The sequence below is a fragment of the Stenella coeruleoalba genome (assembly GCF_951394435.1).
Source record: "Stenella coeruleoalba genome assembly, chromosome: 12".
Taxonomy (NCBI): Eukaryota; Metazoa; Chordata; class Mammalia; order Artiodactyla; family Delphinidae; genus Stenella; species Stenella coeruleoalba.
The window spans coordinates 28,144,201-28,170,283 of NC_137158.1; the positions used below are offsets into that span (position 1 = coordinate 28,144,201).

General features: G+C 34.9%; 2 long non-coding RNA genes across 3 annotated transcripts in view; one reads left to right on the forward strand and one right to left on the reverse strand.

Annotated features, from left to right (window-relative positions):
* Positions 1-4,496, reverse strand: part of LOC307195200 — a 445,069-nt gene extending 440,573 nt beyond the window's left edge. For both annotated transcript variants that reach the window (XR_013830749.1, XR_013830752.1), the window contains exon 1: positions 4,300-4,496. This is a non-coding gene — a long non-coding RNA (uncharacterized lncRNA). The remainder of the gene's footprint in view (positions 1-4,299) is intronic.
* Positions 4,497-6,908: 2,412 nt separating this feature from the next.
* Positions 6,909-26,083, forward strand: part of LOC307195547 — a 226,534-nt gene continuing 207,359 nt past the window's right edge. The window contains exon 1 of the long non-coding RNA XR_013830863.1: positions 6,909-7,169. This is a non-coding gene — a long non-coding RNA (uncharacterized lncRNA). The remainder of the gene's footprint in view (positions 7,170-26,083) is intronic.

Here is a 26,083-nt window from a genome sequence, read left to right on the forward strand (position 1 = left end):
ATATTGTGCTTTATAAGTGGATAAAGGGGAAAATTAAAAAAAGAATAAAAGGGTAATGTTTAAGAACATGTGTGCAGAACTGGACAATTTTTTAAATGCTTCTCAAGTATTTTCTCTTTAATCCCCACAAGAGTCCTCTGAGTATACTCATAATTACTTCAATTTTATAGATGAAGGAACTGATTTTCAGAGAGTTGCTTAGGAGCCATAATTAGTAAATATGGGGTCTAGACTCAAATCTAAATCTCCTGTAACAAATTCCTTACTCTTTCCGTCACTGCACATCAACCCAAGAGAGAGGATATACTCAAGGCATATTTAACTTCCTACAATAAATTATATATATATTTTAATGGCAAACTTTTACGGAAAGAAAAGTAATTTGCATGAGTTGCTATTTAAGAGACAGTTTTATGTAGCTTATCTCTATAAGAACACAAATTATTTTCACAGAATATTCAATTTATTATCTTACTCTCTATTAGCGAAAAGAGTTAATTAAGAATATGATTGAGCATTGATGATGGAATGTAATCAAACAGTATGTGATTCGTACAAAAATAACAATTAAAGTATCTTTAAATACTTAAAGTGAATCTTTCTTCCTGAACCATGTGAAAAAGTCAAGGACATCGTTCTATCAGGACCAACTTAGACACCTACCTTTGTCAGAAACCACTAACTGCTTACCTCACATAGTCGCCTCCTCTTGTTTACTAAAAGTACCTCAAAAAACTAAATACAGCATTTCCAAGATTTTCCATGCCTATGACTTATAAGTTGCTAATAATAGCTGGATGGCTCCAAAGGAAGTTCTCGTAAGTGTGAAAAACTCACTGGAATGTACATTTTGCCCTTTACCCTTTCCCTTTTTCCTGAATGGAAGGTGGGCATGTCGCTAGATATGGAGCTGCCAATTTGGGACTAGGAAGAGAGAAGTAGGAAACACACTGTCTGCTAAGGATGGCTGAGAAAAGAAAGAAGGAACTTACTATTGTAATGGATTGTGGAGCCACATTGAACCAGTCCCGGCCTGCCTTGCATGATACAAATAAACTGATATTTGTATCACTATTATTTGGGTTCTCAGTTATATGCAGCTGAACACAATATCTGACACATTTACCCCAAACCAATCACTATATCCAGGGAGAATGATGGGAACTGATTGGTCTAAGGCCTCTCACCTCACTAATTTCTGTCCAGTTAGATATATTTTTAAATCAGGCCAACCAGGTCCTATATCACAAAAACCATATAGATGCTATAAAATGGGGAAAATCCAGGTCCTGTTAGAAGGGGAAGAAGAAATAATGAGTGATAGGTAGTCCCTCACAAATGTCCACTATAATATTCACACGCCATAATTTATTTAAGTCTTCCACTTGGGGATACCAGACTATTTCTATTTTATTATTATCATAAGCAATGTCCTGTTAAGCTCCTTTGTAGACAAATCATTGTAAGAGTTTCTGTGTGTGTGTGTTTGTGTGTTCAATAGAAAGAGAATTACTGGCACAGATCTTACTAAATTTTCTTATAACCCTTAATATATTTTGCTAAATTTATTTTCATGCTTGTTTCAACTCAAGTTTCTGCCCAAGTGTATAAGAGCGTTCATTCAAAGTACAGTTACCATCATCATCATTTATTTCTATCACTATATGTATATATTTTGCTTAGTTGCATATGCAAAAATTATCTTACGTACTGATTTTAATTTTTTTGATTTAAACAAATGTTTTTAGTTTCAGTTTTTGAATAATAAGCATTTTTATTTGTTAATCATGAAGTAATTAATAAAAAAAATTCAAAAAGTGAAAAGTGTGATTTTAAATAAATGTCAATTAAAAACGCTCTGGCAGTGGTTCTCAAACTTCTGTGTGTGCATCAGCTGGGGGGGTTTTCCCCAGCTATATCGAGGTATAATTAACAAATAAAATCATATATATTTAAGGTGTACAACATTATGATGTGATATACATATACACTGTAAAGGGATTACCACAATCAAGTTAACACATCATCACCTCACAGTTAGTTTTTGTGGGTAATGAGAACCCTTAAGACTTGTAGCAAATTTCGGGTATACAATACTGTATCATTATCCATAGTCACCATGAGCATTAGATTGCCAGAACTCATTCACCTTACAACTGAAAGTTTGTACACTTTAACCAACATGTTTCCATTCCTCACATCCCCTAACAACCACCATTCTACTCTCTGATTCTATGAGTTCAACTTTTTAGACTTCACATATAAGTGAGGTCATACAGTATTTGTCTTTCTCTGTCTGACTTATTTCACTTAGCATAATGCCTTCCAGATTCATCCATGTTGTCACAAATGGCAGGATTTCTTTATTTTTTATTGCTGAATAATATCCCACCGTGTGTGTTAGTGTGTATAACACATTTTCTTACCCGTTCATCTGTCAGTGAACACTTAGGTTGTTTCCATATGTTGCATATTGTGAATAATGTTGCAATGGACAGGAAGTGCAGATATCTCTTTGAAATACAGATTTCATTTCCTTCAGATATATACCAAGAAGCAGGATTGCTGAATCATATGATAGTTCAATTTTTATTTTTAACTTTAACTGTATTCCCTTTTCTGTGAACAGTTTATGCCTTTAATTAAGTTTTCTAAGGATCTTATTGTCTTTGTCTAAAGATTGTTTTGGCTTTTCCATATAAGCCAATTATTTTTTCAGTTCCTTAACTGTAATTAAAACTTCTCTTTTAATAATTTGAATTACAAGATTTCAAATTTTAGAATAACCCAAGCTTTTGAAGTATCTTCTGTGAGTCCCTATATTGCTTTTATATTTAATTATAAATCAGTTAATTACTCATTTATATTTTCTTACACCAAATCTTTCTATTATTTTTAATAGCTTTTCATTTTGTTGATCATCTCTATGGGTAGTTTAATTTTGTTTTATTTCTTTTTTTTTTATTTTCACCAGTTTTTTTGGTACAGTTCCTTTGCGTTGATGATAATATTTTTCCAGCATGTTTAGGAATATGCTCATTAACATTTACTATTTCCTATATTATAAAACACAAGAATATAGATTTCCGGGCTTCCCTGGTGGCGCAGTGGTTGAGAATCTGCCTGCTAATGCAGGGGACACGGGTTCGAGCCCTGGTCTGGGAGGATCCCACATGCCGCGGAGCAACTAGGCCCGTGAGCCACAACTACTGAGCCTGTGCATCTGGAGCCTGTGCTCCGCAACAAGAGAGGCCGCGATAGTGAGAGGCCCGTGCACCGCGATGAAGAGTGGCCCCCGCTTGGCACACTGGAGGAAGCCCTCGCACAGAAACAAAGACCCAACACAGCAAAAATAAATAAATAAATCTGTTCTTAAAAAAAAAAACAAAAAAGAATATAGATTTCCCTTCAAGTTCTTATTTAGCGTCATTAAACTTCACACATCATGCTACTATTCAATCATAATTATTTTATAGTAGTTAATAAAGCATTTTACTCATTCACTATTAATAAATTTATTTTTGTTCCAGACCTACAGGTTCAAGAACAAATGTTAATTACTGAATTACTAATGTTATATTGTAGTCAAGGAACGTTTCTTTAGGTGGAGTTGATATTTCGTAATTTGATGAAACTTTCTTTGCAACCTAAACGCAATAATTTTTGGCAAACGTTGTGTCTTTGAAAAGAATCTGGGGAGTAATAGCCACAAGAAGGCAGAATAGTAGGCTCCTAAATCTCCCTCCTCCTAAAAACGGATGCACGGAATACACAAACATACATGCATCAATTCCTTCTGAGAAAAACCCAGAAACTATTGAGAGTTCCCTACACACCTACCAACTGAGAAAATATCCACACTGAAACAGGCAGGAAAAGCGGAGACACACTCTGGCCATAAACCGCGCAACCACGCCCCTGGCACAGGGCCACATAATCTAGACAGAAGCCCCCAACTCCAGTTCTTCCCTGAGGAGTGAAAAGTCTGGATCACACATCTAATACCCCAACTTCCACTGTTTCCACCTGAGGGGACTGAACCCTAAATCACCTACTTCTGGGAGCTGAGAGGGCGGAGTATTCACTAGCCCCCTAGGACCACAAAGAACAAAAAGGCACTTTTTAAACCTGCACAAAAGCATTTCCAGGGGCTGGTCCCCGTGGCCTAGCGCCGAGGGCAGGCCGTGATGCCCAACTCTCAGCTCCTCCCTGCAAAGGGCCAGACCGCACATCTAACTTCCAGATACTTCTGAAGACTCTCTGACTGCTGCCCGAGGGTCTGGTTTCTAACTTGCTTACCTTTTCTGCTGACAGCGTCCTCTGGGAGCCTGGCCCTGTTCTGGCTGGCGAGACCTAAGTAAACTCGGTAATACCGCCCTTCACGGCCGTTCTGTGGTAACGTTGCCTCTACGGTAGCCGGTGGGAGCTGCGGTCTGAGGAAGCGGTGAGGCACGAAGGCACTTCCGGTGGTTGCTCCCTCTGCCCCGCCCGACTTCCTGGAAATAAAACCCCGGCGCCAGCTTTTGCGGGGAAGGAATTGCCTCATACTTCAGTGCGCGGGGATTTTCGGCTGCTGCCTGAGTGTCTGGCTTTTAATTCATGTGTGTCTGGGAACTATCCGAGTCTGGCATTTGCTACTCCTTCTGGGTCTACCTAGAGTATTGGGAAGTTTTGAGTGGCTTTGCAGGCTCTCCTGAGGTGCCTCTTCCTGCCTCACTCTAGCGCTAAAATCCAGCTCCCAGCTTCTCCCTGGAAAGGGATAGACTGCACATCCAGTGTCCAACTTTCCAGCTGTTTCCCGAGGGTTTGGCTTCTAAATGGCTTGTGTCTGAGAGTCTGGGACAGGCAGCCAGCCTCCAGGGCGTTTGAAATGGAGGGCGGCCACTTTGTGCCTCAGACCTCCGCCCCTGCTGCAGAGACGGAGCCAAACCTCCAGGTAGCCCACCTGTCTCTGAGAACTGAAGGGGGCCCCACGTTCTCTTGTCCCCCGAGGGTGACAGAAAACAAAGCAGTCGTGCAAAAGAGCGTGTGGCCTGAAGTGGAATGCAGGCATTGGCCTCAGCTCCTCTCTCCAGCGTTGTGCAGAGCAAGTGGGTGCTAAACTCCAGCTCCAAGGTTCTTCCTGAGGAAAAAAAGGAGTGGAAGCACACATCTAGCACCTCAGCTTTTCAAGTTGCTACTCAAGGAACTGGCTTCTACCTTGCCTGTCTTGGGGAACTAAAGGGACTTGGCACATCCTAACCTGGGGGAAAAAAAAAGGTAACTATGTGAAGAGATGGTTACGTAATTGGCTTGACTGTAGTAATCATTTCATTATGTATATTGATATCAAACATCATGCTATACACCATAAATATATAGTTTTTTTAAAAAAAAATTAAGCAAAAAAAAAGTATATTCCTAATGGCTTTTTGGGAGCAGAGCAGTGTTGCTTATATATCTGTTAGAACAGTTTATAAATTATGTTGTTCAAAACTTCCAAAATTTCAACTGTTTTAGCTGCTGTATCTATCATTTTCCAGCATTTAAAATGTCTCTTATGACTTTAGATTTTTTTAACTAATTATCTTTTTCTATCATGTATCAAACCACCCTTGTAGATAGATAGTATCCTTTTGGGGGAGTGAGGAGGATAGAATATATATGTGTATATATTTTAAGTGGTCTAATCCCTCTCCTTTTTCTAAGTTCTGTTCATATAACATCTCTCACTAACATTTCATGCTAGTCAGAACTCACCAAAACCCTCGTCAGTAGTATTGAAACCTTCAATTCTCATAAACTGACTTCTGAGACTCTCACAAGAGGATGCTCCTTTTTTGGGAAAATTTGCTTATTGATATTAGGAATAGCAAGATGTATTCTAATATAGTGTATGGCTTATGTAAACTTGATTATAAATACATTTCCTCATAAACAAATATACATAAACTTTAATGTTGATTTAATATTTTATAGACCCAATGATTTATCTTAGGTACACTCCAAATATCTATTATAAAATAAGAGATTTTACTTGGTTCCTATAGTTTTAAAATCAATTATATATTTATTTGAATCAGTCAGACTCACGAACTATTCCCGATGACAAACACATGGGAGATTTAACAGGCAATTTATTACTTTTACAGTGATTATGCCATTTTGCTTTTTGAGGGACTAGAACACTGATGGTCATCATTCTTGGCATCCCAACCTAGCGTAAATGTGCATAGGACTGAATTCTAATCAGAAGTGTTCCTGAGGGATGACATACAGTGATTAGGTGTTAACTTTTTCCTGTTAAATGATTACTTGTCAGTATACTCTAGTCATCTTGATTAGTGGTACCCCACATATTGACAGATTTTCCCTTAGGATGAGATACTTCTAAGATGGCAGCTCTCAAATGTTAACGTCTTCATTTTTTCATCTTTTCCCTTTAGTGGCTAATCTGTTATTGGAATTAAAAGGACACATCTTTCAAACTCATTCTCAGAATTCTCACTTGTTGATAAATTTTGTCTTACTCCTGTCCTTTTGCTGCTAAAAGTAATCAGAACCATTTGCAATGCTTTTTGACCTACAGTTGGCCTTTGATAAAATAGAAGTTGCACCAAAATATATGCTTTGATATGGATTTTTGGTTTATAATCATTTAAAATATATTAAGGCACCACTGATTAATTAAGAGTAAAAAGTAATATACTTTATAGATATATTTTCAATTTTAAATGATAAAAATGATGACTTCTTTGTGTCACATAATTTTATATCCAACATGCTATGATTCTGTGTTTATGATTGTTTAACTGTAGAATCCTAAATAATGGCCCTGAAAATCTTCCAGATAATTTGATGTTTTATGTATACTAGCTCATTTTGTTCTCATACTATTTTACAGATAAGACAATGAGTCTCAGCAAAATTAAATGACTTTCCTAGTGCACAAAACTAGTAAGGAATGAAGCAAGTACTCACATCTGAGCAGCCTTGTCCAGGGTCCTCTGGGCTTTTTTGAAACCTTTGGCAACATATGGTAAACGGCAATACATCAAACTACATATATTACCCAAACAGAGGATAGAAAACTTCGTATATGGATACAGGAATCCAAGGGAAAAAAAGATATAACATTGTCTTGGAAGTGGAATGGAAACATACTGGGCGGGGACAGTGTTTTTGACAAGGTAAGTGTAAAATAGAAATGTAAAAGTTCTATTTTTTTCTACTACTAATTAGTGTAGCATACTGTCTCTCTTTTTTTACCCAAAAAAGTATTTTTAAAGCTTTTGTAAGAATGCCACAATTATTCTTATCATTACATATCTTTTTTTCTGGATGTTCTAGACAATAATTAAGAAAAACTAATGAGAAATAGATCTTTGAAAGAGAGAGATTATCATTAGTATTTGTAGAAGTGATTATATTTTTTAAAAATATCTCTCCCCCCAAAAAAATATATATTTCCCAAAGACGCAAGAGGGAAGAGATATGGGAACATATGTATATGTATAACTGAATCACTTTGTTATAAAGCAGAAACTAACACACTATTGTAAAGCAATTATACTCCAATAAAGATGTTAAAAATATATATATATCTCCCAAGAAATTCAATTAAAACATTGTTGGAATTGAAAAATTCATCTCGTGAAAATAAAATGGGAATAGTTTCATATGGCAACATAAAATATAAAATGTCTAATAATATATGAAATAAAATAGATAGAACTTAAAAATGTGCATTATAAATGTTTCTTGGAAGGAAAATGAAGCAGACAGATAATTGGATATGTGTACCTAATAATAGATGGTATTGTCTCTATTAATTCATTGAGGACATATTTATTGAGTAATCAGTGTATGGCAGGTACTCCATGGATAAAATGTGTGAGCCCAAACATTGCCTTTACAGAGCTTACTGTTGAGTTGAAGATACAGATTAGTCATAGGTACTGTAAAAATAATTATATAATAGAAGGGTGTAACCTAGTCAGGAAGTTCATAGAAATCACCCTAAGAAACAGACTTAAAATCTGAAATAAATTGAAGAGTCTCCTAAGTGCAAACAATGGGACTGGGTAGCCTCTTCAAAGCAGAGGGAACTTATGGTAAAGACCCTGGTTGGGGCAGAAACATAGCAGTATTAGGGGAAAAATCCTGTGGAGTTAAAATATAGTGAGCAACAGGAAGTACATTACAAGGTAAAACTGTGATAGTGAGTACATATCAGATGATATTGTTCCTGCAAAGACCTGTTAATGATGTATTCTTAAGAGCAAAGGGAGACCATTTTAATATTTTAAATTAGAGGGAAACATGATTATATTTGTGTTTTGTAAAAATTCCCCTGGCTGCAGTGAGAGAACAAATTTAAAATGGAATGAGAATTCAGGGAAACCAGAAAGACAAGAAGGGAAAGCACAGAGGGTGAAGACAAAGATTCCCTCCAGCTTTCTGACTGCAGCAGTGTCATTCATTGAGACAGAAGTACTAAAAGAACAAAATATTTCTGGAAATTAAAAACTAGAGCAAGGAAGTAAAAATGTTAACCAAATTATCTATCTATCTGTCTATCATCTATCTATCATCTATCTTTCTATCTATCTGCCATCACTAGAATTTAGTGTGTGATAAAGATGTGATTTTATATAGGGAGAGAGACACAACTATTCAGTGAGTAGTAATGGGACCAATGGCTAACTGCGGGGATTTTTTAAATTAGAACATACTTTCAAAACTTTTAATAAAATAAATTTTAAATATATTAAGTATTTAAAATAATGTTTAAAAATTTTTAATTTAAGAAAATTAAGTAAAGTTAAATATTCTGCGACTAGGGAGTATTCTGATTATTAAACAATTGATCTCAGGTTCAAACTGATCCTTCTGTACTCTGCTTTGTGAGGCTGGGGCTGGAACTTTGCAAACCACATTTCTCTTTCAATGGCTGGCTCCTATTAGGTTTCTTTTTCCAATAGAAGTAAGTAGAGTAAGGCTGCAGGAGGAAGAACATGCTACTTCTGTCTGTTTCCTACTCCTGTCTCCATCTCACAACTTCTTGCAGCAACAGTGAGCTAATTTCTGTAGCAGCACCTGATTTCAGTTTTCAGGGTTTCCATATACTGTGTCATCTCTTAGGTAGCCCCAACTTAGCATCACCCCTTCTTCAGAAGTCTAAGTTCCAAATTCACAAAACTTTTCTTCCAAGATTTTAAATGTTATCAATTCCAACCTTATTTCTTTGTCCCCCAGCCGCTTCCTTCTGTTATACATTAATGACTCCTTTTTGTCTTTCTAGTTCTCTAAGACCTGGTTTACTATTCTTTATACACTCTGTTAAGCTGACTGATGAAGTGTCTGTATCCAGACTAGACTGGCTGGTAGGGAACTGTTATATAAATATGATATCCATTAAAAAAAAAAAAACTTCAGAAGAAAAGAATTACAGATCTATCAATGTTTATTAGAAAACTGACCAATATTCCCTGGGAACCTACTATGTGTTAAGCACTTCTCTAAGTGCTGGGGACACAGGAGTAAAGACAGACTGAATCCTTGACATTAAGGAGCTTACAGGACAGTGGGGGTTAGGTTGTGAGATAAGGCAAGATAAGTTCAAGTGTTGATAAGTACTTTGATAAAGATAAAAAATAATGATGTGTAGAGCTGTAACAGTGTCTAGGGAAGGGAGTGGGATGGATATTTGATCTGAAACCTAAAGGACAGTAATGGGCATACCATGAAAAGACATGAAGTTCACTAAACACAAGAAAAAGCATGTACAGTCCTGCAAGTGAAATGATCTGCCATTCTTTCTGTTCTTGAAAGAAGGGGGAAAAAAATGTCTCTGCTCCTGCAAGAAAATAGATAGATAGATAGATAAGTAGATAGATAGATAGATAGATAAACAATAAGGAAGAGGAGAGTGGAAAAAAATAAAATTAGTGAAGTAAGCTGAAATCAGATCATGTCGGGCATTTTAGGTCATGGAAAGATGTTTGCATTTTATTCTAGTTAAACTGAGAGCATTTTGAAGGGGTTTAACCCGTAAGTGATATTATCTGATTTGTGCATTTAAAAGATCACTCTGACTGCAGTATGGTGTCTGAGTCATGATGGCCAGCAGTAAGACAGGGGTAGAGCCAGGAGTAAAAGCAGAGAGTGGTTAGGTTGTTGCAGTTGCTCAGGCAAAGAGATAGTGGGCATTAATTAAGGGAGAGTATACATTCATTTGTTGAAAACGTGTGTACAAATGAAACATAAAAAGATGTAGGTACAGGAATGTTCATGAAAGCATATTTTAAATTGAGGGCAGTATCTTAGTATGTGCAAATAGAACACACAAGAAAATGAAATTGATGCAATACTAAAAGCAACATACAGCTATTAAAATAATTTCAGATTAATTTTATTTGCTGAAAATATACCTATGGTCTACATGAAAAAATAGATTACTACAATATGTTTGTATATGTGTATGGCCATAGAAAACAGATAGTTACTATCTGGAGTTTGTATGATTTTGAGATTTGTTTTTCCCTTACACTTTCTTGCATTTTTTTATTGTTTGCAAATGAGCAATTTTTTTTCCTTTATGGTCAACAAAATATAAAAAAATAAGAAAAAGGGAAAATGTTTAAAATTATATTATCCTATCAATAGAAACAGAAAAAGAATTTACCAAATTCCAACACCTATTAATAACAAAACCCTCAGTAAACAAAGAACAGAGGGAAACTTCCTTAGCTTGATAGATAATATACACAAAAAGTCCACAGCTAACATTATATTTAATAGCAAAAAACTCAAAATTTTCCCACTGAGATCTAGTACAAGACAAGGATATCCCCTCCTATCACTCCTTTTCAACATCATACTGGAAATTCTAGCTAATGCAATAAAATGAGGAAAGAAGATACACAGATTAGGAAGGAATAAATAAAACTGTCTTTGTTTGCCAGTGACATAATGGTCTATGTAAAATTCTGAAAGAATAAGCAAACAAATTCCTGGAACTAATAAGCAATTATAGCAAGGTTGTAGGATACACAGTTAATATACAATAATCATTTGCTTTCCTGTATTCCAGCAATAAATAAGTGGAATCTGAAATTTAAAACACAACACATTTACATTGGCACTCCCCAAAATGAAACAGTATGTATAAATCTAACAAAGTATGTGCAAGATTTATATGTGGAAAACTACTAACTCTGATGAACAAAATCAAACTGAATAAATAGAGAGATATTCCATGTTTATGGATAGAACAACTCATTATTGCCAAGATACCTGTCCCTTTCAGTTTGAACTGTAGATTCAGTGTAATTCCAGTTAAAATCACAAAAAGTTTTTTGTGGATATCAACAAGCTGATCCTAAAATTTATATGGAGAGGCCAAAAGCCCAGAATACTCACATGATATTGAAGGAGAACAAAGAAAGAAGACTGACACTACCCTACTTCAAAATTTAGTATAAAACCACAATAATCAAGAAACTGAGGTGTTAGTGAAAAAAATGGACACATAGATAACGGAACAAAATAGAGAGCTGTGAAATGGACCCACATAAATATAATCAACAGATCTTTGCCAAAGGAGCAAAGGCAATACAACCAAAAAGATAGTCCACTCAATAAATAGTGCTGGAATAACTGAGCCTTCACATGCAAAAAAAAAACGATCTAGACACAGACTTTATAGCCTTCATAGAAATCAACTCAAAATGGACAATAGACTTAAATGTAAAATGCAAAACTATAAAATTCTTGGCAGAAAACATGAGTAAACCAACATTACCATGAATATGCCTATGCCTTTTTATATACAACAGCAAAGACACAATCCAGGAAACAGATACTTGATAAGCTGCACTTCATTAAAATTTAAAAAGTCTCTAAAAACTCAATGGTAAGGAAACAACATGATTAAAAACTTGGCCAAAGATCTTAACAGACTCCTCAACAAAGAAGCTATACAGATGGCAAATAAGCATATTAAAAGATGTTCCATGTCATATGTCAACAAGGAAATGCAAATTAAAGCAACACTATGATACCATTACACACCTATTAGAATGGTCAAAATCCAGAACACTGACAATACCAAATGCTGACAAGGATGTGCAGCAACCAGAACTCACTCATGACTGGTGGAAATGCAAAATGTTGCAGCCACTTTAGAAGACTGTTTGGCAGTTTCTTACAAAACTAAACATACTTTTACCATATGATCCAGCAATCACAGTCCTTGGTATTTACCCAAAGGAGTTGGAAACATGTCCATACAAAAAACCTGCACATGGATGTTTATAGTAGCTTCATTTATAATTGCCAAAACTTGGAAGCAACCAAGAGGTTCTTCAGTGAGTGAATAGATAAACAATTGTTTATGTAACATTGTGGAATGGTACAACTATGGAGACAATAAATAGATCAGTGGTTTCCAGGGGCTGGAGGCAGAGAAAAGGATGAATAGACAAAGCAGAGAGGATTTATAGGGCAGTAAAAATATCTGTATGATACCATAATAATGGATACATGTCATACATTTGTCCAAACTCATATAATGTACAGCACCAAGAGTGAAATGGAATGTAAACTGTGGACTTTGGGTATCTAAGATCTGTTGATGTAGGTTCTTCAGTTCTAATATATGTGTTACTCCAGTGGGAGATGTTAATACAGAGAAGGCTATGTATGTGTGGGTACAGGGGATACATGGGAAATTTCTGTACCTTCCCCTCAATTTTTCTGTAAATTTTAAACTGCTCAAAAAAAAATCATTTATTTAAAAAAAAAAAAAAGGAGAAAGAAAAAGAAAGTTTCTTCTTGACCTAAGTAATATTCTTAGACCTCAGCTAATTTGGGGCTTATATCTCCAAATAATATGTTTGGTTTTATGCTATTCTTTGCTATTTCTCCAGAATATGTATGCTTAATTCAATGACATTTGTCTGTATATATGAGTTAATTTGAACACTTCTTGATTAGTGACATCTTCACACCTTTTATTTTTTATTAGTGTTATTTGTAAATGTGTTTCAAGAATTTGTATTTAATCTTTTTTACTCTTTTATGGCTTTATTATAATTGATATACAACAATAACTATTTTAAAGGATATGATTTTATAAGCATATGACCCATGAAGTCATCCTTATAATCATGATAATGCTTTATCTATCACCACAAAAGTATCTGCATAGTCTTTTTGACCCTCCCCCAAACCTCCACCCCACTTTTATGCCCAAGCAACCACTAATCCACTTGTGTTATTATAAAGTTTATTTTATTTATATATATACATGTATATATACATATATATATATATAAAGTTCTGGAAAATATATAGAGAGAGAGAGGGAGAGATAGATTATATACTCTGGCTTCTACACTTAGTATAGTTCTTTTGAAATTTATCTGTGTTGTCACATATGTCAAGAGTTTATTCCTTTTTATTGATGTTTAGTATTGCATAGTATAAATGTACTATACCACAATTGGTTTGGTAATTGTGGTTCCTTCTGGTTCCTTCCAACCTTGTGGAGCCAACAAGGCCAGTATTTTGAAGAACAGTGTTTTTATCTTAAAGCTACTGTTTTTCATTTAAATTTCATTTTGGTTTAAACTTTCAATCACATCAAAATCATAGAATTTCATAAAGAAGCTCCGTATCTAGTTCTTAATGAAGAAAATACTTTGTTTGCCAATAGATAACTATGCTGTGTTCTACTTCTTGCCACAAGGAGTTCCCTGATACCTAGGATGATCATTAGTCCCCTTTGCCCTGGAAAGTCCCAATTTAAGCTTGTTTTCCAGGTTTAATTGTTATTAGTTATTTCTTTCACTCAGAATTAATATGAATGATAACAGTAATGAATAATAAATCATATGGCCACCCAAAAGATAATGCAAAAATATTGAAATTTATTTTTGCTACAGACACCATTTTTGTTTTATTTCCTTTAAAAATGTAATTATTTAAAATTTTATTTTTATCTGTCTCATGGATCAGTAAAAAATAGAGTTTAAACTGTAGACATGAAAATACATAAACTATTGAGGTAGGTCATCAATCATTGAGTATTGTGCCAACCACGGAGGTATCAATGAGACTCCTAACTATAAAATCAATAAGATATAAAACAAAACATATACTAAATGTAACTAATGAATCAGTATTAATAGCACATTTAATGCTATAGGATTTCCTTAAATACTTTAAAATCAGTTTCATTAACAAGGGGCTGCAAACACAACTGTTTCACCTCCTCATATTGTTAGGGATTTGTCACAATGTTTGAGAAGCACTTGTTTAAGTTCACAGTAACAGAATTTAAGTTTGCTGTGATCTACTTTTAAAAAATGATATGTAGAATAACTGTGCAGACTGAAACACACATATAAGAGGACTTTATGAATTTGCAAATCATGAATTTGCAACAAATGACAACTTCCAGTGTGTAAACTTCATGTTACATTTCTATAATTTTTAAAAATTATCTGAAGGAGAGAATATAAAGGATCAAAGCATGTATTTCAGTAGTTTCTATTAAAAGATAATTTTTTTCAAGGTATTAATCATATACTGTATTACTGAGATACTAATATTTAGTTTTATCTGGAATTATTAACATTATGGAATATTTTCTAGTACACCATTATCTACAACTACTCTAGTGCAAATGGTGTGGGAATAAATTAAAATATTAGTAAAACTTGTAGATATTACACTTTATTCAAAAATGTTAAATAGAATGTCAAATATTCACTAGTGAAACATGGTTTAAAAATCATCTAAGGACATAAGTACAAATATTTGGTGTATTGAGATATTGTTAATTTTATTCTTTAACTTAAATCCCCTGAGAGGGGTGAAAATAATTCACCAAGATTTCTTGGGCAGACAAAAATGTTGATGGTGAGACATAATAGGAGTTGCAGCTATTTCAAGTCAAAATGAGTTCTTTAATCCTCTATCTAGTGCAGGTAGAATTAATTCATTACTAACCTCACAACAAATTTCAGGGAAACTAGGTCTGCTGTAACTGTTAAATTGTGGTAGAAATTAGGAAATGTTGAAATGGTCTCATCAGGAAACCGTGCATAATGTCATTTAGCACATTAACAGAGTCCCCCAAATCTTGTTCAAAAGTGTCTTTTTCTATCTTCATTTCACCATTGCGTGGCTCATTTGAAACAGCCAGCATGTCTGAAGTAGTTTATAACTGTGGCTGAAGAAACTATTCAGCACAGCTCGTTAACTAGCAATTTTACCTCAAGACCATCTTGAGTATTTGATTCCTCAAAATTCTTTTGAACAGAAATAGATAAATAAATAGTGCAGGTTATAAATATACTTGAGTGTGGGTGGTTTCTTGATGAGTCAACTGATAATATTAATTCAGTTTGTTGGCTTACAGTGGGTTTTTTGTGCATATCTGTGTATGGATTATTGCTAGAGTGGCAACAAATTCTGTAAACATGCTTAATGTTCTAACATCATTGTTAATTCCTTTCCTCTTCCCCTGGAGTTTCATAAGGTGAAGATGGTCAAGTAATCTGGGTTCTCGTCCCTGCTGTGTAGTTGGCTTTCTCTGCCTGAGTAAACACCAAAGCAATGCTGATTCTTAAGAGAAGTGTTCATTCCAGTTGGTTGAAATAAGGACTCTCTCTCTCTCTTTTGTCTTTTAACCTGCCTAATTCTTTCTTCTATACCATCACTTTTATATTTTCAATCTTAATAAAATTTGTATTTATTCCTGAAAAATATAAATTTTCTGTGAAATGTCTAAGTAATAAAAAACTAACAGTGTTCCATATGTTATGATTAAAATTTTTTGATTCTCTGCCTTGAACTTCTAACTGTGAGAAATTTTCCCAGTCTTTGCCCTGTTGCTTCTATGGAGACTGGGAAGAGCTAGGTCCATAAACTTTTGGTTAACTGACTGAGGCAACTCCTATAGTGTGAAGCTCACAGCCAGGTGCCTCAGTTTGAAACAACTCGAACTCCTCAGAACAGGATGAATCCTATTATATCAGCAACTGCTTTCTCCTGAAGAGTTGCTGTGTTAGCAGATAGAGTACGTTGAAGCCAGAACCTGCTGTAACCAGGAAGGAAGCTCATCACCTGATCCACATCCTGCTTGCACCAGCAACGTGTCCATTGGAAACATCTTACTTGTGAGGAACTGCGAAGTTTCCTAGACTTGACCTTTTTAGCACATATCTTGACACAAGTTCTTTATTCAACCTGTAGTTTCCAATCAGTCAGGCACACAAGTTAGCCCAGTCCTCCTTTTTCCACTCATTCACATATTCTCTGTATTACAGAAAGATTACACATATATCAAAAATATAATGTCTATTTCATCATGTGATTAAATCTTATGAGTTTTTCACCACACTTTCAGTTTTGATTCTTTCTCCTTTTATCCATTCCCTATAAATTCCTTTACACACTTAATAATATACTTTCATTTGCCTAAATTTTTGATAGCCAATCTATAGCCTGATATTTTGTGTTCTCTTTATTACTGAGATAATAGCAATGACAATAATAGTTATGGGTAACATAATACTTACTATATCCAAAACACTCTTCTTAGTATTTCACACATATTAACTTATTTAATCATTGCAACAACCCTATGAGGTTGGTCCAATTATTTCCCATTTTACAAATGATAAAACTGAGGCACAGAAAGGTAAAATGACTTGACACAGACCACAGAACTAGTAAGTGGTGCGGCAGGCAGTGGAACACTAAAGTTGAGGCTCTCAGCACTTCAATATTTTATCTCATATTCATATAATTATCAAGTTAGTTATGGAAAATTGGCTTTATCATTTAAGGCAGTCTTCTCCCTTTTTATTTTTGTTTTCTTACTCCACCTTACACAAAAATAAAAAAATAAAATCTAATTCTTGAACATTTGAACAATTGAAGATGCCTTTACTTTATGTTTGATAATTTTATAGTTTGGATAAAATCTATTTTCCTATGAATAGTGAAATCATTGCTCCATTTTTCTCTGACATCTAGTGTGACTGATAAAATGTTTGAGGATAGTCTGATTTTTATACCTTTATACAATAAGCTGATTTTCTTCCCTCTCAAAGTTTTTGTAGCTTCTAATTTTCTCAAATATTTTGAAATTGCACAAGTCACATGTCAGAATGGAAGTGTTTTCATTTATCTTATTGAGCCCTTAACTCTGAAAACATGTTTAACTTCAATTCATAACTTTTCTTCTATTTTATATTTTAGGATTTTTCTTCCATTATTTATATTTAAATTTATCTTTTAAACTTTTTTTCAATTTTGGGGGGAATTATTTTTTATTTTTCCAGAACTCTTTCTTGTTCTTAAATCCCTCTTTTTCATTATGAATAACTCTAAATACATTAATTATAATTTGCTTCCTTTAGGGTTAGTTCTCTTTCTTCAACTGGATTCTTTACACTATTAATTTTCCTCAAATGCCTGATGATTCTTATGCAAATGGTGAATTTAGGACTAGAATTATGATGGGTAGCTAGTGTGTGTGGCATTATGTTTCCACAACACGTCTCTTTTCAGTATTAGAAGATTTACTTGGGTGAATTGAGTATGTGGGAAGGTCTTTCTGACTAGCGAGACTCGCTTTCAGGTATAATTATGAGAAGCAGATGGACATTCTGGGATCCATACTAATGTAGAAATAAAAAGAGCTTCATTTTGGAAGCCATATCAGATGCCCTACTCCTTCTTAGATTTACTGATTTTTTAGACTAGAGAGTAGACATATCCTTGGACAGGGGAAGATGAGGACCAATAAAACAACTTGCCATGTTGTAATTTGGCAGGGTCAAATGTGTAGGAGATTCTCACTTTTATGAATTCATCTTTTGATTAATTTATCCTGAACTTATTATTATTCTCAGTATCCACTAAACTTGCTGTCATTCTGTACTCTGCTAAGCATGTTCTGGTCTGTATCTTCCTCCACTCTTTCTCATTCTTTAATAAAATACCATATGATAATGAAAAATCAATTGTTGCCCTCTAATTCTCAGAACTGTAATAGCTTTATTTTATTTAAATGCAATTCAGGGAGATGAAGTAGCTAAAACTGTGTGTTAAGTTTGCAATATTGAGTCAGAAGTTCTAAATAAGTGCTTCTAATTATTGATGCTTATTTGGCTGGGGCAATCTGAGGTTCATGTGAAGGTGACTGAAGTGGTGATATTAGGCATCAACACTTAAAAGTACAAGCTTCTCTTAACTCCACTTAATCTCCACCTCCTCTTCCCATTTTTCTCCTTCCTCTTTCCTTCCTGATAAAATTTGGATAGATAAATGCCTAATTTCTCAGCCTCCAATTTCTCCTTTTTCATGCTTACTTGAGATAACTCTAAGACTTTCTTCCCACACTCTTCTGAAGCTATTTTTTCTAAGGACATAAAGACCTCCATAATCCAGTAGTTATTCAAAGACTTGTATTACTTGACTTATTACCAGTATTTTGCCCAGCTGATAACTCAATCTTGTTCAAAGCATCTTTTTTTCTACTTCTCTTGAGATACTTCCTAACTCAAAAGTAACCTCTAGTTACCTAAAATAAGAAGTCTGAGTCCATTTCTGGATATTTGACTGCTGACATCTTTTCAGTCTCATCCCTCCCTTTTTTCCATCAGCCTCACATCTGAAAAACTTATAGGAAGGCCTCAGTGCTCCCTTCTTTGGTGACATCAGGAGTTTTAAACTACACATGAAACCTCACTCTGAGCCCCCAACCACGATAAACACTCCAAGCCAGTCACACTTCCTTGCTCTCTCAAGCCATTTTGAACCAGCTTGGGAGGACTTTCTGCTGTCCCCATAAAGCTGTAGGTAAGTAAGAAATATTTTCATACACTCTTGGCATGTATTTAGCATCATTAGTTTCCACATCTGAACCAAATTTCTCAACATTTCAATCTTTTCTTAATGAGGCTCAGTGAGAAAACCTATTCTTTATTTTAACCGACCCTCACTCCTGAAGTGATTCCATCCAGTAATATAACTTCAGATATTATCTATATGCTGACAGTTCCCAAGTGTATTATCTATATCAGTCCCTCCTTTGAATTCCCAACGTCCATATCAATTACCTATTAGGTGTCTCTACTCAGATGTCTAACAGCCATCTCAAACCTAACATTCAATAGTGAGCTCATAATCACCCCCAAACCTTTTCCTCTGCAGTTTTCCCATCTATTTAGTTACTTGGTCCAAAAATCTTAAAATCATTCTTGACTTCTTTCCTTCACAAATATGTACACACATCTTATCTGTTCCATTGTCTAAATATATACAAAATCTTACCTCCTTACACTGCTACTACTACCAAGACTATTGCATAAGCTACTATCATTTCCAAACCAGGATTTGTGAAACAACTTATAAACTGATATTTCTTCTTCAGCCCTTGTCCCACACTCTTTAGGCTCTTCTAAACACAGCAGCTAAAGTGATCTTATGAAAATGTAGGGACTTCCCTGGTGGTCCAGTGGTTAAGACTTCACCTTCCAATGAAGGGGGTGTGGGTTTGATCCCTGGTTGGGGAGCTAAGATCCCACATGCCTTGCAGTCAAAATATCAAAACATAAAACAGAAGCAATGTTGTAACAAATTCAATAAAGATTTTAAAATTGGTCCACATCAAAAAAATCTTAAAAAAAGAATGTAAATTACACCATTTCACTCTTCTGCTCAGTCCTGGCTCACTAAGAGTAAAAAATACATTCCTTTAAATTGCATATACAAATCAGTATAATCTGGCACCCATGATTCTCTGACTTTATCTCCTATTACTTTCCCAGTGACTTGCTCTATACCGGTCTCAGTGGCCACCTTTCCACCCCTTAAACACAGCAGACATGTGTTTCTCATAGGCCTTTGCATGTGTTGTTTCCTGTGTCTGGAATGAAACCTCTCCACGTATCTCCACTGCTGGCTCCATCATATGCTATAAGTCGTTGCTTGACTCTCTCTCTCTCAGCGAAGTGTTCTCATCAACAACGTTGTCTGTCTTCTTTACTTTTCTCTACTGTACTTATGAAATCAACAGCTAATATATTGTTTTCTATTTTGCTTAAATTTTGTTTCATAATCTCCCATTACTAGAATATAAGCTTCATGATAGCTCAGATTTTTCTGTTTATTTCATTGCTGGAACAGTATTTTAACACATAAGAGATGTTGAATAGTTATTTGTTGAATTATTAATTTAAAATAATAATTAGGTTTACATAATATAGCCTTGGTAAATTACTTTATTTCTGTTAGAGTCCCTTAATGTTCACTCTGTAATTCAATCAGTATAATGTACAGCCTTTAACTAATTGACTTGTTTTCTCTATTTCTGTAATGGGGATAATAATAAAGTGCGTGGCTAGGCTTCAGGATAAGAAAAAACCTGTATGACTTATCTAACCCATGGTGAAGTATACAGGTTATGTTTCAGCCAATTTCTAAAATAGCTGTGTATGTAAAATACTGTGTGTCTTTCTCTTAATTTTGCCACTATTTAAAAATGTTTCTTTAAGATCAAAAATCAATAAGTGAACAACAGTTATTAGAGTACTCATTGTGGACAACTATATTTGATCCCCTCTCTCCTGGGGGCTGAGCCAAGGACTAACTTGGGTTGGGTTATGATCACGTTCGGAGCCTGAGAGAGAACTTCACCATGTAGACTGTAAAAGATGTAAATGGGGTGGGATGTGTTAATAGAACCAAGAGCTCAGTGTGCAATTGAAGTCCAATGAGCAAAGTAGTGATGGCATCACAGAAAGGTGGCCAAAAGTAAAGATTAAACTGAATATAGATAACAAGGATCATTAGAACCAGGTAAACAGAACAAAGCAGCCTTAGCCAGTCAAGGAGAGTTGATGAACCAGTACAATTGCCTGGAATAAACCTTGTTGCCTATGGTTGACTTTTTGTTTGTGTTATGGGGTGGGGCAAATAGATATTCTGACCTCAAGGAGATTACAGTCTAATGAAAAAAGAGACCAAAATGCATAAAATATTAATAATATACAATAACAAACATATTTTTTAAATTACACAAAATTTTGTCATAATAGTTACAATATAAAGTCAAAGCATATATAGAATAAAGTTTTCAAAATCTAAATGAACATATGAAAACACTAGATTCCCTTAAAACATTTTTAAGTATGCAGTGCATTTTGAGTCATTTAGACCACCTTCATTCAATATTGTGTCTGTTATAAATTAAAGGAAAAATCAGAAAAGAGTTATCTTTAGTTCTGTCTCTATACAATAAGGCTGTCTGTAAAAATAACTAAATATGAATAAAGTTTCTTTTTACCAAGGGATATTATTGCAAAGAGATTGCTTAAGTCTGGATGGCCTATCCAGACATTTTGGTACTAATATTTTTATACTGAAATTGTACCTTATGCAAAATAAGTGATTTGTTCTAATTTTGAAAAAGCAGGTTTGATACTAATGGATTATGTAGTTTAAAAAGAATGTCTTGGAAAGAGACATTTAATTTACATTTTAATGCATCAGGCTGCTTCTATCCAAGGTGGCCAAATCTCCTCTTTCGAGAAAACCAGGTTAAGTGTATTAATGGTTGGGCTGTTAAGCACATTTAATATTGTTCACTAACATTTATTGATTCTTGAAAGAGACTTGCTAGTAAAGCCTCATTCCTGTGCTGCTAAGATTAGGTTTATCCTGTATTAATTCTTTAGTTTGATCATTTAAATGTCTCCCAAGTTCAAGTTTTACATTTTAATTTATTCTTAGGCCTATGACAATGCAACTAAAACTTTAAGACTTTGCTCACTGCAAAGATTTAGCCTTGATTTTAATAAGCTTGGGCAAATTGGCAGCTTTAAATAACACAAGCAAAGCAGTATTTTTCAAGAGTTTTGTACAGAAGCACACATGATTATAAATGTTAGGAACAATGGGATGTGATTGTCATGGAGGAAGAAAATTTCCTTTTATAAATTACAATGCATCTATTCTTTCCAAGTAAGAAACTTCCCAATAGTTTTGATTTTCTTTTAGATAGTCAGTGGATAAAGAAGTATAAAATGAGTCAGTCAAATTAAAAGATAACTAAAATTGTCCTATTTTAAATATTGTCTCTGGGTTTACCCATGAAAGGAAAAGTACCCAAAAGTTGCACACCATAACATCAGAAGTTAAAGATATCTATAATTGCTCAAAACTAAGTATCTTCTCTCACAGAATTTCTTTGTGTTTCTATAGTTTCATTTTTATAAGCATGGTGGCCTCATTTGATGTCAAGTGCCCATTTCAAGTGCTCCTAAAAGATTTTTTTGGTATAGGATATAAGGAGTAAACATAATCAATAAAAAATCACTTTTCTAAGCAGCCATTGGGTTTTTGGCCATAGATATAACACCTTTTTGTTATTTTGACATCCTTCAGATATTTCCTATCTCCTCCATTTCTTATAAATGTTTCTCAGATTTCTATAGATATAGTCTTAGGAGCTTATTGCATTTCTTAGAAAACATTTCATTTAATTTTAATAGGAGCCTATATGACTATGCACAGGCCCTTTCTATCCAGTTACACTTACAAAAAATCAAGATGAAATAACATGTGAATGCTCAGACTGAGTTTCCCTAAGTAACTAACTGCACAGCTGGGCAGGTCAGGCAGGTCAGCAGCATATCTGCAATAACTATGTATTAGGGATGTGTCTTGAGCTCCTATTTATTAACATTTATTAACACATCCACACTGATAGAAACTGGGGTATTTTCCTCTCCCTGGAGGTCTCTTGACCATTGACCATCTGCATCAGGAAAAGGCATTCTTCTAGATTTCATATCAGGTGATGGGAAGGGTAAAGGTTGATAAGGAGCTTATCTGGCTTGGACACATTCCTTGTGAGTTAAGCTAAAGCTCAGTCATGTGAAAAGGAGAGGGGATAAGTGAAAAGGGGAGGGGATAAGAAGGCTGGCCTAAGATGTAGATAAGAAAATGGAGTCAGTGTGGTTCTGTCATACACTCCTGCTTTTGCACTTGTCACAGTGATCTTCTGCCTGTGGTCCCAAAGCCTTTGGGTGCCAAAGCTGCCCCAGAACCAGGGGAAGGGGATTAGCAAAGGTGTAGTCTTTCTCTTTAATGCCATGGTGTATTTTGTCTTCTTTCTAGCTGTAAACAGGTTGCACTGTTTATGCTGAATCTAACAAGCCTCAAAACAAGCATAGGATCCTACCTCCACCCCATTCTCCTAGGAGCCAGCATGGTATCCCCCATTCACCATTTCTTTGGATGTTATTATTTGTTTCTTGTGCTTAATTTCTTGCTCTTTTAGCTTAACAAAGCAAGCGAACAGAAAAACACAACTAAAACCTACTACTGTATTCACCAACGTAAATAAACTTTAGTGTCTGGTACCAGGCTCCACTGGGCCAGTAACCACTTGGGCCCAGCTGAAACAACCACTTACAGATCCATTTATAGAAAATGTGTGTCCATTAGACTAAGAGTAATAATCTGATTTCTACCCATTAAGGAGACTGAAAAAAAATTATGAAATATTTTAAAGTAATATGATTTTATCTATATTACTGTAATAACTTTTTATTGTTATTGTATTGTGGTAAAGTATGCATTTTGTAAAATTAAACATTTTAAATCTACAATTCATTGGCATTAAGTACATTCACATCATTGTGCAACCATCACCCCTATTCATTTCCAGAACTTTTCCATCATCCAAAACTGAAACTGTGTAACCATTAAACAATAACTCCCCACACCCTCCCTTCCCAGCCTCTGGTAACCACTATTCTACTTTATATCTGTGACTATTCTATGTATCTAATAGTAGTGCAATTCTACAATGTTTGCCTTTTTGACTTATTTTACTTAGCATAATGTTTTCAGGGTTCATCCATGGTGTAGCTTGTGCCAGAATTTCATTCCTTTTTTTTTTTTAATGTCTTTATTGGAGTATAATTACTTTACATTGTTGTGTTAGTTTCTGCTTTATAACAAAGTGAATCAGCTATCCATATACTTATCTCCCCATATCCCCTTCCTCTTACGTCTCCCTCCCACCCTCCCTATCTCACCCCTCTAGGTGGTCACAAAGCACCGAGCTGATCTCCCTGTGCTATGCGGCTGCTTCCCACTAGCTATCTATTTTACATTTGGTAGTGTATATATGTCAGTGCCACTCTCTCACTTCGTCCCAGCTTACCCTTCCACCTCCCCGTGTCCTCAAGTCCATTCTCTGCATCTGCGTCTTTATTCCTGTCCTGCCCCTAGGTTCTTCAGAACCATTTTTTTTTAGATTGCATATATATTTGTTAGCATATGGTATTTGTTTTTCTCTTTCTGACTTACTTCACTCTGTATGACAGATTCTGGGTCCACCCACCTCACTACAAATAACTCAATTTCATTTCTTTTTATGGCTGAGTAATATTCCATTGTATATATGTGCCACATCTTCTTTATCCATTCATCTGTCGATAGACACTTAGGTTGCTTCCATGTCCTGGCTGTTGTAAATAGGGCTGCAATGAACATTGTGGTACATGGCTTTTTTTGAGTTATGGTTTTCTTAGGGTATATGCCCAGTAGTGGGATTGCTGGGTCATATGGTAGTTCTGTTTTTAGTTTTTTAATGAACCTTCAGAATGGGAGAAAATATTTGCAAATGAAGCAACCAACAAAGGATTAATCTCTAAAATACAAACAACCCAGTCCAAAAATGGGCAGAAAACCTAAATAGACATTTCTCCAAAGAAGATATACAGATTGCCAACAAACACATGAAAGGATGCTCAACATCACTAATCATTAGAGAAATGCAAATCAAAACTACAATGAGGTATCACCTCACACCGGTCAGAATGGTCATCATCAGAAAATCTAGAAACAATAAATGCTGGAGAGGGTGTGGAGAAAAGGGAACCCTCCTACACTGTTGGTGGGAATGTAAATTGATACAGCCACTATGGAGAACAGTATGGAGGTTCCTTAAAAAATGAATAACTTGTTTTTATTAAAACTTCTGATTATATGGGCTTCCCTGGTGGCGCAGTGGTTGAGAGTACGCCTGCCGATGCAGGGGACATGGGTTCGTGCCCTGGTCTGGGAAGATCCCACATGCCGTGGAGCGGCTGGGCCCGTGAGCCATGGCCGCTGAGCCTGCGCGTCCGGAGCCTGTGCTCCGCAACGGGAGAGGCCACAACAGTGAGAGGCCCGCGTACCGCAAAGAAACAAAACAAAACAAAACAAACAAACAAAAAAAACTTACTATAAAAGGAATATGTATTTATTTTGAAAATTGTGAAATATGCAAAAGTATAAAAAAGAAAATATTAAACAATAGTATTCCTACCAGTCAAAGTAAATGGGTGCTAACATTTTTATAAGTATTTAAACATGTGTGTGCATGTATTTGGTAATTATGTGCTCCTACCATTCTAGAAATTGATTTTGTCCTTAATTTATTTTAAGCATTTTTCACATCTTAAGTATCTTTCAATAATCTGATTTTACAGTCTGTATCTTGATTTAGTGTTATATTTTAGGTCTATTTATATTCTGTGTTTGCTAAAGATGCAACAGTTTTGTGCTCTATTATGCTCTGTTGAGATTTGGCTTATATAAACAGAATTATAACTTGATATCACCCATATTAATATTATTATTTCAAAAAATAAATTTCTATAATAATTATTTGGATATTTTGATAAAGTTTTATTATCATGTTAAAGTAATTCCATCTATTTCTCTCTGTGTTTTATTGGTTACCTGGAATATTACTGGTTTTTTTAGTATACAGAGTCCCATTTCTAGGATTCTAGGATTTAATTTATCTCTGTTATTTGGAGTGTGTCTTTGAGTGCTGATCTTTTCCTAGGAAATACATATGGATAGCGTATTTTATGAGACATTGTTTACCTAAGAACAACTTTGAAATTTTATTTTTATTTATTTTTTTGCTTGTCTACATCAAAAATAGATTGGCTTTGTCTAGGGAGCTTTTATCACAATCTTCATTGTCTTTTGGCATTCTTATTTCAGAGAGTTT